Genomic DNA, 8,198 nt, shown 5'->3' on the forward strand with positions numbered 1-8,198 from the left:
AGGTCTTCACCTGTATTGAGCTTTACATACCTTGTATGCATCCCACTGTCCATGAAACTATTAATGCTGCCTTCACTGTGGTACCTGTTTTCTGCCACCCTGGAAAAGTATACAGCTCCTGATCCACCTCTGTTAATGTGCCCTGTTTATAATAATCCCAAAATCCAATACCCAATTGTTCATTAATATAATGCAGAAAATTGACTAACCTATTATAGCAAACACCCTATTTTAATGAACCTTTCTCACAATTCTATGGGGATTCATTCTAATGAGCTTGTACTATGTCAATCGCTTTTCATATCTGTTGTTGTCTCCCAAGCAATCGCTCAGAGGCTTTTTGGCTGACCCCAGAGCTTGTTTCTGAAAGCCTCGCTATCTGAGAAACTTCTACCAGAAAGCAAGTAAAAAACTTACTTGCTAACCAACTTTGACTTGGTGATCCTTCAGTAGTCACACTGTACATTAGTGTTTCAGCAGCATCTTCTGTCTTCAGGCCCCTTTTGCTGATCAGAGCCTCCTCCACGGGAGGTTTCTCTTAGGGATTGATCTCTGATGAAAATCCATCAAACTCTGCCATGAACAAAGCTATACACATTCTGTTGTTCAGTGGGGTGTTTAGTTGGAGAATTAAGCACGCTGCAAAATTTTCCCATGGTCTGAGACGCATGCCATTGGCATTCATTACTAACAACGTATGATTAACTGAGCAGCTGAGAAAATGACCCCTCTTCCTTTTTTCCTTCTTCGGTTTCTTTGCTTTGAAATTTCCAGATCAAGGAAGAAGAGTAGCAGCTCAAGAGTCTCCTGCTGGGTAGCTACAGTTTTGCAGGTGTCTGCGTTCCCTCAAGTAGCAGCAAAATTCATCAGGCTGATCCTGCACCACTACACCATGAGCTTGAAGGTAAGTCAGTCCTGCTAGTTTAAGGCCAGTTTCTTCGATTTGTGTGAATCTGCAGAGATCCACTGGCTTAAAAAACGTGCTGTTAATTGACCCTGTTGAAGATCTGGCTTATTGCTTTCATTCATAAATAATCTCTTTCTTGCTGTGAAGGGACAGTTGATTCTTCCATCCAGCCCTCTGGCACAGTGCTAATGACTTACTTTAACTTCCAATGACAGAATCTTTTGTGCTAGATCCTGGGGCTAGATCAGGGAAAGGCCATTCAAAGCCAACAAACACATATACAGGTGTATATGTGTATAAATGGCAGGAGGCTATATTTGGAGTGAGTGACTCTTATATTCTCCAGTCAGCCTAAGCACAGTACCCAACCTGCTGAGTCCAGCCTGTGTGTAGACAACTTGATAGAAATGAGTTTTCAAACAAGTAATTCTGAACCAGGGTGCCGTAGCTGATCAGAGAAGGGTACTTTAAAATGGGAGAAGACTGCTGAGGTGCGAGGAGATGAGCAGATAGGGGCAGGCTCTGGCTTGTCCCTGCCTGGCTGACCCCCAACCCCACTGCCCAGCTTCTCTGCAAGGAGGTAAGCACTGTAATAAATACATTAATTTTTTTAATTGAGTGCCACTCAGTTCACAAAAGTTATGGAGGGGTGCCTCGAGTCCAGTGAGAGGCGTCTTAAGTCAAAAATGGTTGAGAACCCTGATCCAAACAAAAACAGTGTTTGTGAGACTATTAGTGGGTTAATGAATTAAAATTTCCCTTTTTGCTACAAGAACATATTAAGTCAGGGGTTTTCAACTTTTTTTAATAAGTGTACCCCGGGCAGCCCCTTTTTTTAGTAAGAGTACCCCTGGGGGAGGGGGTGGCGAGCAGCCAGACACTAAACGGGGGAGAGGGTGGCAGCAAGAGGCCAGATGCAGAGCGGAGCAGCACAGCATGTGTTTGGCCCTGCTCTTGCCCTGCCCCGGTCCTGCTCCTGAGAGGCAGCAGCACGGGGTGGCAGCAGTCTGTCCCCTTCTGCCCCCATGTATCCCTTGGGACCTTTCAAGGTACCTCCAGGGGTATGTGTACCTGTGGTTGACAACCCCTGTACTAAGGTAAGAGACTGACACAAATTGCACAGAAATCGATAGAAAGTTCTTGCTTACTTCAAAAGGCTTTAGATCTTGTGCTAACTCTCAAGGTGTCACTGGAGTTGCTCCACTGTAAGACAGGTGTGAAACGTGATTCACATCTACTACCTCTCTGTGACACACTAGGCCAGTTTCTCCTTCACTGTTATGTGCTATGTTCATAACCCTAGCTGAGACTGAGAGCAGGGAATCCATATTTTTCCATTCCCTAGTAATTACGTTGTAGTGGCCATTAACAAATGGAAAGCAAATGCTAATGCATCTTGGGAAAAGGGATGGGGCTAGATCTAAAGCCCACTAAGGGCAATCAGAATTGGCCTCAGTAGCCTTAGACCAGGTGCATCACGAGCAAATGGATAGATCCATAGCAGGTATAAGAGATCTCATTTTCTGTAAAGTTTGTTTCTACCAGTGCCCAGAAAGTCCTGCTCTAGATGAGGCCAAATAAAATGGCCATAACCAGAGCTGACAGCAGCTGCTCTGAGATACTGTAGGGTGTATAATGGCCCTAAACCTGGGAGGTGGAAAGGTAAGTAAGCCATCTCTCCCCACTCCACTCCTATGCTCTGACTTCTATGCTGTGCGCCTGATCTTTAGCCTGAAACTTGAAAGGTTTCTTTCTTATAATCAGAGGCAATTGTTAGGAATTTGGATTCCCATTTAAAGAAAAACTTTAATGAGCACAAGAATATGCCAGTTTGTTTCTCCTCCTGGAGTGCATGCCATTCCTGTCAGAGACCAGTGCTCTGTGCCTTGTTTTTTAGGGTTTAGATTATCTAAGGAATTCTCTCTTGAGAGAGAGGGAAGTCTGGTCTAGTGGTCATTGGAGGAAGGAGACTGCCCTGTCCAACCTTACAGTTCCAACCTAATAAAACAACCAGACTTGAGCACAGGACAACTCTCTCCTTTATTATCTCATTGTGGAGTAAGAACCAAGACCTGTTTTCAGCCTTGGGGAATTTTGAGACCCAGTGGTGTAGGAGAGCCATCCATCTCTAAGTGGTCACTGGAGCCTATTGTTTGCTTTCTGTTTCAAGGGCATTAGGAAGGTTATCGCATTCAGTTATCTCTACAGCCAGTTATCCTAATAGAGTTGTATTACCCTTGCTGTGGTGCTTTGCTGTCTGATTTCATTCAAAACTACCCTTGAGCAAAGGTTGTCTCTGCTAATGATCCCCACAAAGCCCCTGCTTCCCTACCCTGACTCCTTACATGGGTCTGAGGATAACAAGAAACCATATGTTTAGCTATAATAGCATGGCCTAATAATTAAAGCACAGAACTCAGGGCTAGGGGCCCTGCCCTAGATTCAACTTCATCTGTCACTGATTTGTTCTTGACTTTTTTGGGTCACTTTAATTCTGCTCTGGCTCAGTTTCCTCGAAGCTGACATCTTCCTTCCTCACTCTGCTAAACTCTTCTCTTTTTGGAGCCAATCTGTATCAAAGCAGAGATGGGTCTTGCAACTGGAATAGTGAAGATGATTTGTCCCTAGATACAGAACTTGCAAGGGTAATAAGCAAGGACTTACCTAAACCCTTGCTTAATCAATGTATTTCTAGGCCTCAGTGAAATAAAATTGGGAAAGTTGGTCAACTTTCCAGCACTCCTGGATTTTGGACCTGTGTCCCAGAAGGCTCCTTGAAATTGAACTTATTGTCCATATTTGTAAAATTGGTTCCAGAGAACCAGATAAATCCTTCCACTTGCATCTTCCATATGGCTCTTAAAACAAAGCTGTGTGGGGAAGCACTTCTTCATTTCCAAAGCTTTGAGAATGAGATCTATTGAAACCTAAAGCCATTTCAAAATCCAAATACAGTAAAAGCTTTGTTATCCAGCATAAGTTGGGTAAAGAGGGGTGCTGGTTATCTAAAAATCCCAGTTCTCTGAGAGTTATACTGGTCCCAGCCCACAGCGGCAGCCTGCCCTGTCCTGCCCAGATCCTTTTCTCTTTCCCCCACAGACATCTGGCAGCTCCTCTATTGGCAGCATTACTAAGTCATGTAAACAACAGAAATACTTGATTCGCTTGCCGGATAGACTCGGCAAAGATCCCGGTTGCTAAAGAGAGGAATTGTATTGGGGGATATTGGTTAATATCCGGTTAATAGAGTGTTCCGGTTAGTAAAATGCCAGTTAGCACAGCTTTTACTGTAACTTGCCTGATTTTAAGATGCTACATTTATTATTGACTCTAGTAGATGTTATGAGGTTTTGCAAATTAGGGAGGTTCTTCAGATGGATTTAAGAGTTTAATTTTAAACAACTAATCTTGCAAGTGCTGGTGGTAGATTTTAAAGGTGTGATTATACAGGCCCTTGGTATAAACTAGCGTATTTATGATTTCTGGGTGAAGAACTTTCAACATATGATCCATCATCTGTTCTGTACCACTACTTCCTTTTGCAAAAGGAGATAGCAGAGCATCAGGGTGCTGCCCAGTTTGTTGTAAGCTGGCCTGGGTATTGGATGTTCCTGTATCTTCCGTAGCTGTCTGCTTCTCCCCAAGACCTGAGAAGGGTAGTGTGTGCTCAAAAACTTGTCAAACCTCTTCAGTTGCTTCAATAGAAGATAACGCAAAACAGCTTAGCTCCTTAAAGAGGCACCTCCAGGTTCTGTGGTTTTGATGTCTGTCAAGGGTTATGGAAAATTCTTGAAAGACATATAGATCTGTGCCAGAACACTTCAGTCTCCATGGACACAACATTGCTGACCTCAGAGCAGCTATTCATAGACAGCAAAACTTTAAAAACCAACTTGAATGGGAAATTGTGGCACAAGAAATCATCCACAGACTGAATTGTGTCAAGTATGGTCTAAAGAGCAATTATGGGTTCTTATCCCATTACCTGGATTAGCTTTTGTGATGCCTTTGTCCATACGGGTTTATTGTTTGTTTGCCTCTCCCAGCACTGCTACCTTTCCCACCTCTTCTCCCTCCCACCATCCCTTCTCTGTCTTCGGTATACAAGCCACTCCATTCCACGCAGTGTTCAGTGCATGTCCTTTCACAACATCTGCTGAACTGAGATTGGATTTATGAACGCTTATTCTATACATCTCTGATATCGTTAGCTTATAAAGTGCAAATCTACCCTGCCTTCTGCACAGAGTGGGCATTGTTCTCTCATGTGGCTACAGATCTCCAGGGTTGGACAAACTGTGGTGGTTGCTAGTGAAGCAGGTAACCATCTCTTATTGCTTGATGTGTTTTAAAAATTAATCCCAAAATCCATCTGAAGGAAAGGGAGCCATAGGCAGGATTCTACCAATGAGAAAATCCAAATTACTGAGGAGTAATATGTAGTCAAGAGTTGGATCTAACATGCTTTGAAGTGAGACATGACAAGAGCAGCAGCTTATGGACCATTACTTCCCAGGAAATGACAACCAAAGAGTGGTAAGCTCCATGAGAGAGCCCAGTTATGGATAATGCACATCTGAAAGAATCCAGGAATGGAAATCTGATTTATAACTTGTGTTGTAGAGGTGGAAGAACTAACAGCCTTGGTAGCAAATGAGATGACCCCTGCATCAACATGAACCATTGAAAAATGTATGTGGTTTTGATATAGGTGATGAACACTTCATCCAAATCTGTTGCATCTTGTGCCTTGAGCAACAGATCTTAGCAAACTTCTATTCAGATCAATATATACTTTTCCAAGACTGATACTGTTTTAAAACTTTTTCTTTCAATATTCATTTTAGCTGCAGTCTAGGCAACAAGACTTTCTAGAAGCTGAATTTACCATATTTACCATTTACATGTTTACCATTTGTTTAGTAGGCAAAAGTATTCAAGTTTAAAATCTCCATTAAACCTTTTTTTTTTTCCAAATAAGTTAATTGAACCAGTTTTATAGATCACCATTATCACAGCTATGTACCATTCCTATTATTCTAGAATCCAGGGTAATTGTCCCTTATATTTTTGAGTGTGTTGATCTTGCTTATACTTTACATGATTTTGTTGTGTGATATTCTAAATGCCTAGTTCATATTAAATAATATAAAATATAGTGATACAACTTGTACATGCAGTATCTTCTGCATGGGTCCTAAGTGTGCTACTGAGAAAATATAACATTTAAATTCCATTTGAGCAAGAAATTTCCCAAAACACTGAACATGTTTGCAGCTCATGATAAGAAAATGAATTTAGTGAACAGGCTCAAATGTGCACAGACATGGAGAACTGCAAATCTGAAGAGCACTGCAATAATGAGGATTTCTAAGTAATTTGAATGCAAAAAGGTGCCACACTTTTCTGAGGAACTTGCTCCTCTCGTGCTTCTTTGCATTTTTCATTTGTCAGGAGGACAGCGTGATGAGACCAGCCTGCATGACTCTTGTTTGATGTCTCATTAAACTTGCTAGTAGGAAAAGCAGACCTCACTTGATTTCTCTTTATAAAGAGCATGGAGCCTCTGCTCCCTGGCCTCCAGAACAGCATTTCAAAAATAGCTCAGGTAAGAGAAAATGTAGTGTTTGTAAGAGTAAAGGGCTTGTCAAGCATGTGCGGGTGGTACATTATACAATCCATTTCATCCTGACCTATGACGCTTCTGCTATTCCATTTCTGGCTCTCTCGCAGCTCAGCTCTGGCTGACTTCTCTGTCCCCATATGTAACTCAGCACTGCTCTTACAGTTCTGATTCTTAAACTCTTTGTCTTATCCTCAGAGAGATCTTCATGAGAGTCTGTCTGCCATTCCTCTCCATTAAGGAAATGTGGGGGCCAGAACTGTAACTCTTACAAGCAGCAGGCTCTATGATAAGGAAAGGCCAAAGAGACTCAAAGAACAAGATGGGAACATTTCAGCAAACTTAAATATTATGTTCTGGCATGAACCAATCCAAAAAATCAATTTTTCAGTAAAATCAGAGTTTTCCCATGGCAGATCAGAGTTTTATAGAACTTTCAATTTTCTCCTGGGAAATCATTCCAGTGTAAACTTTCCAACCAGTTCTAGACCTGACATCCCATGCCAGGAAATCTCTGTAAATCCTTGTAAAACATAGGTGCTGAGTATATGAGGGCTGGACGGCCCTGGCCTCCCTCGGGAAGAGGCCCATCCCTAATTGGGTGGAACAGTCCCAAAATGGAAACATCAAGTCCCTGTCCTGGGCCTCATGACTCTGGGACAGCATTTGTGCTGGATTCTCAGTAGCATGCAGGGATCTAGGATTTCTGTTCATGGCCAAAAATACAGGAAATGGCAGGTTTCTCCTTGCAGGCTGGTGGAGGTGCAGGGAGCAGGATGCATGGGGTGCCACATGCATGTGTAGGCGTGCATATATGCACGTGGCCAGGAATACAGCCCCAGACAGCAGTGGAGAGCAGCTCCCCCAGCCACCTGCAGGTAAGTCAGGGGGGCAGGGCAGATGGAGGCCCACACAATGAGGGAGGGAGTGAGGAAGGGGTTGGGCCTGGGGGCACTGCCCAGCCAGGGTGGTGCATGGGGCCTGGGGTTGGGGCAGGGAGCAGGACAGAGCCACAGGCAGTATATCCAGGGGTTGGGGAGGGGGCAGCTCCCTGCTGCTGCTTACGCTTCTAGGGAGGGAGGCTTGGGGGCATGTGCCCCCCAGGTTTGTGCGCAGGATGGAGGCAGATGCAGGCTGCCTGCTGCAGCCTCGGGGCACCCTGCCCTGCTGCTCTTCCCCCAGGAGCCCATTGCTGGCCATGCTGCCATGGTGAGGTGCACCCTGGTCACCTGGCGGAAGCGGGGGCAGCAGCATGGAGTTGTGTCCCTAGCTCCTGCTTGGTGGGCAAGGGGCACCTTACCATGGTGGCATGGGGATCTCAGGGAGAGCAGCAGACTGGGGAGGCCCAAGCCTGCAGTAGGCAGCCTGCATCCTCCCCTGCCTCCTTCCACCGGGCACTGCTCAGTTCTGCTCTGGCTGTGCTACCAGGGGAGACAGTGATGCACATCATCTGCGGGCCCCCTCCAGCAAAAATAAGTCGGCACCTATGTTGTACAGGAATAATCTGTTACTTAATCCTGTTGGCGTGGCCAGCAACGGGCTCCTGGGGAGGAGGGCAGCAAGTCCCAAGGCTGCAGCAGGCATCCTGCATCTTGCCTACCCTGTGCACAAACCTGGGGGGCATGTGTGCCCCCCATGTGTCGTGTCTGTCTGTCTCTGTGTGTGTGT

At 44.7% G+C, this 8,198-nt stretch overlaps 1 long non-coding RNA gene across 2 annotated transcripts in view; it reads left to right on the forward strand.

Annotated features, from left to right (window-relative positions):
* The first annotated feature begins 769 nt into the window (after positions 1–769).
* Positions 770–8,198, forward strand: part of LOC109288222 — a 26,493-nt gene continuing 19,064 nt past the window's right edge. The window contains exon 1 of one of the 2 annotated variants that reach the window (XR_002095096.1): positions 770–904. This is a non-coding gene — a long non-coding RNA (uncharacterized LOC109288222). Of the gene's footprint in view, positions 905–7,370; positions 7,409–8,198 lie in introns of those variants that run through there. The other variant, XR_002095097.1, reaches the window with a different exon arrangement.

Source organism: Gavialis gangeticus, unplaced genomic scaffold, assembly GCF_001723915.1.
Source record: "Gavialis gangeticus isolate Ggan-Ray unplaced genomic scaffold, GavGan_comp1, whole genome shotgun sequence".
In the NCBI taxonomy this organism is placed as follows: Eukaryota; Metazoa; Chordata; order Crocodylia; family Gavialidae; genus Gavialis; species Gavialis gangeticus.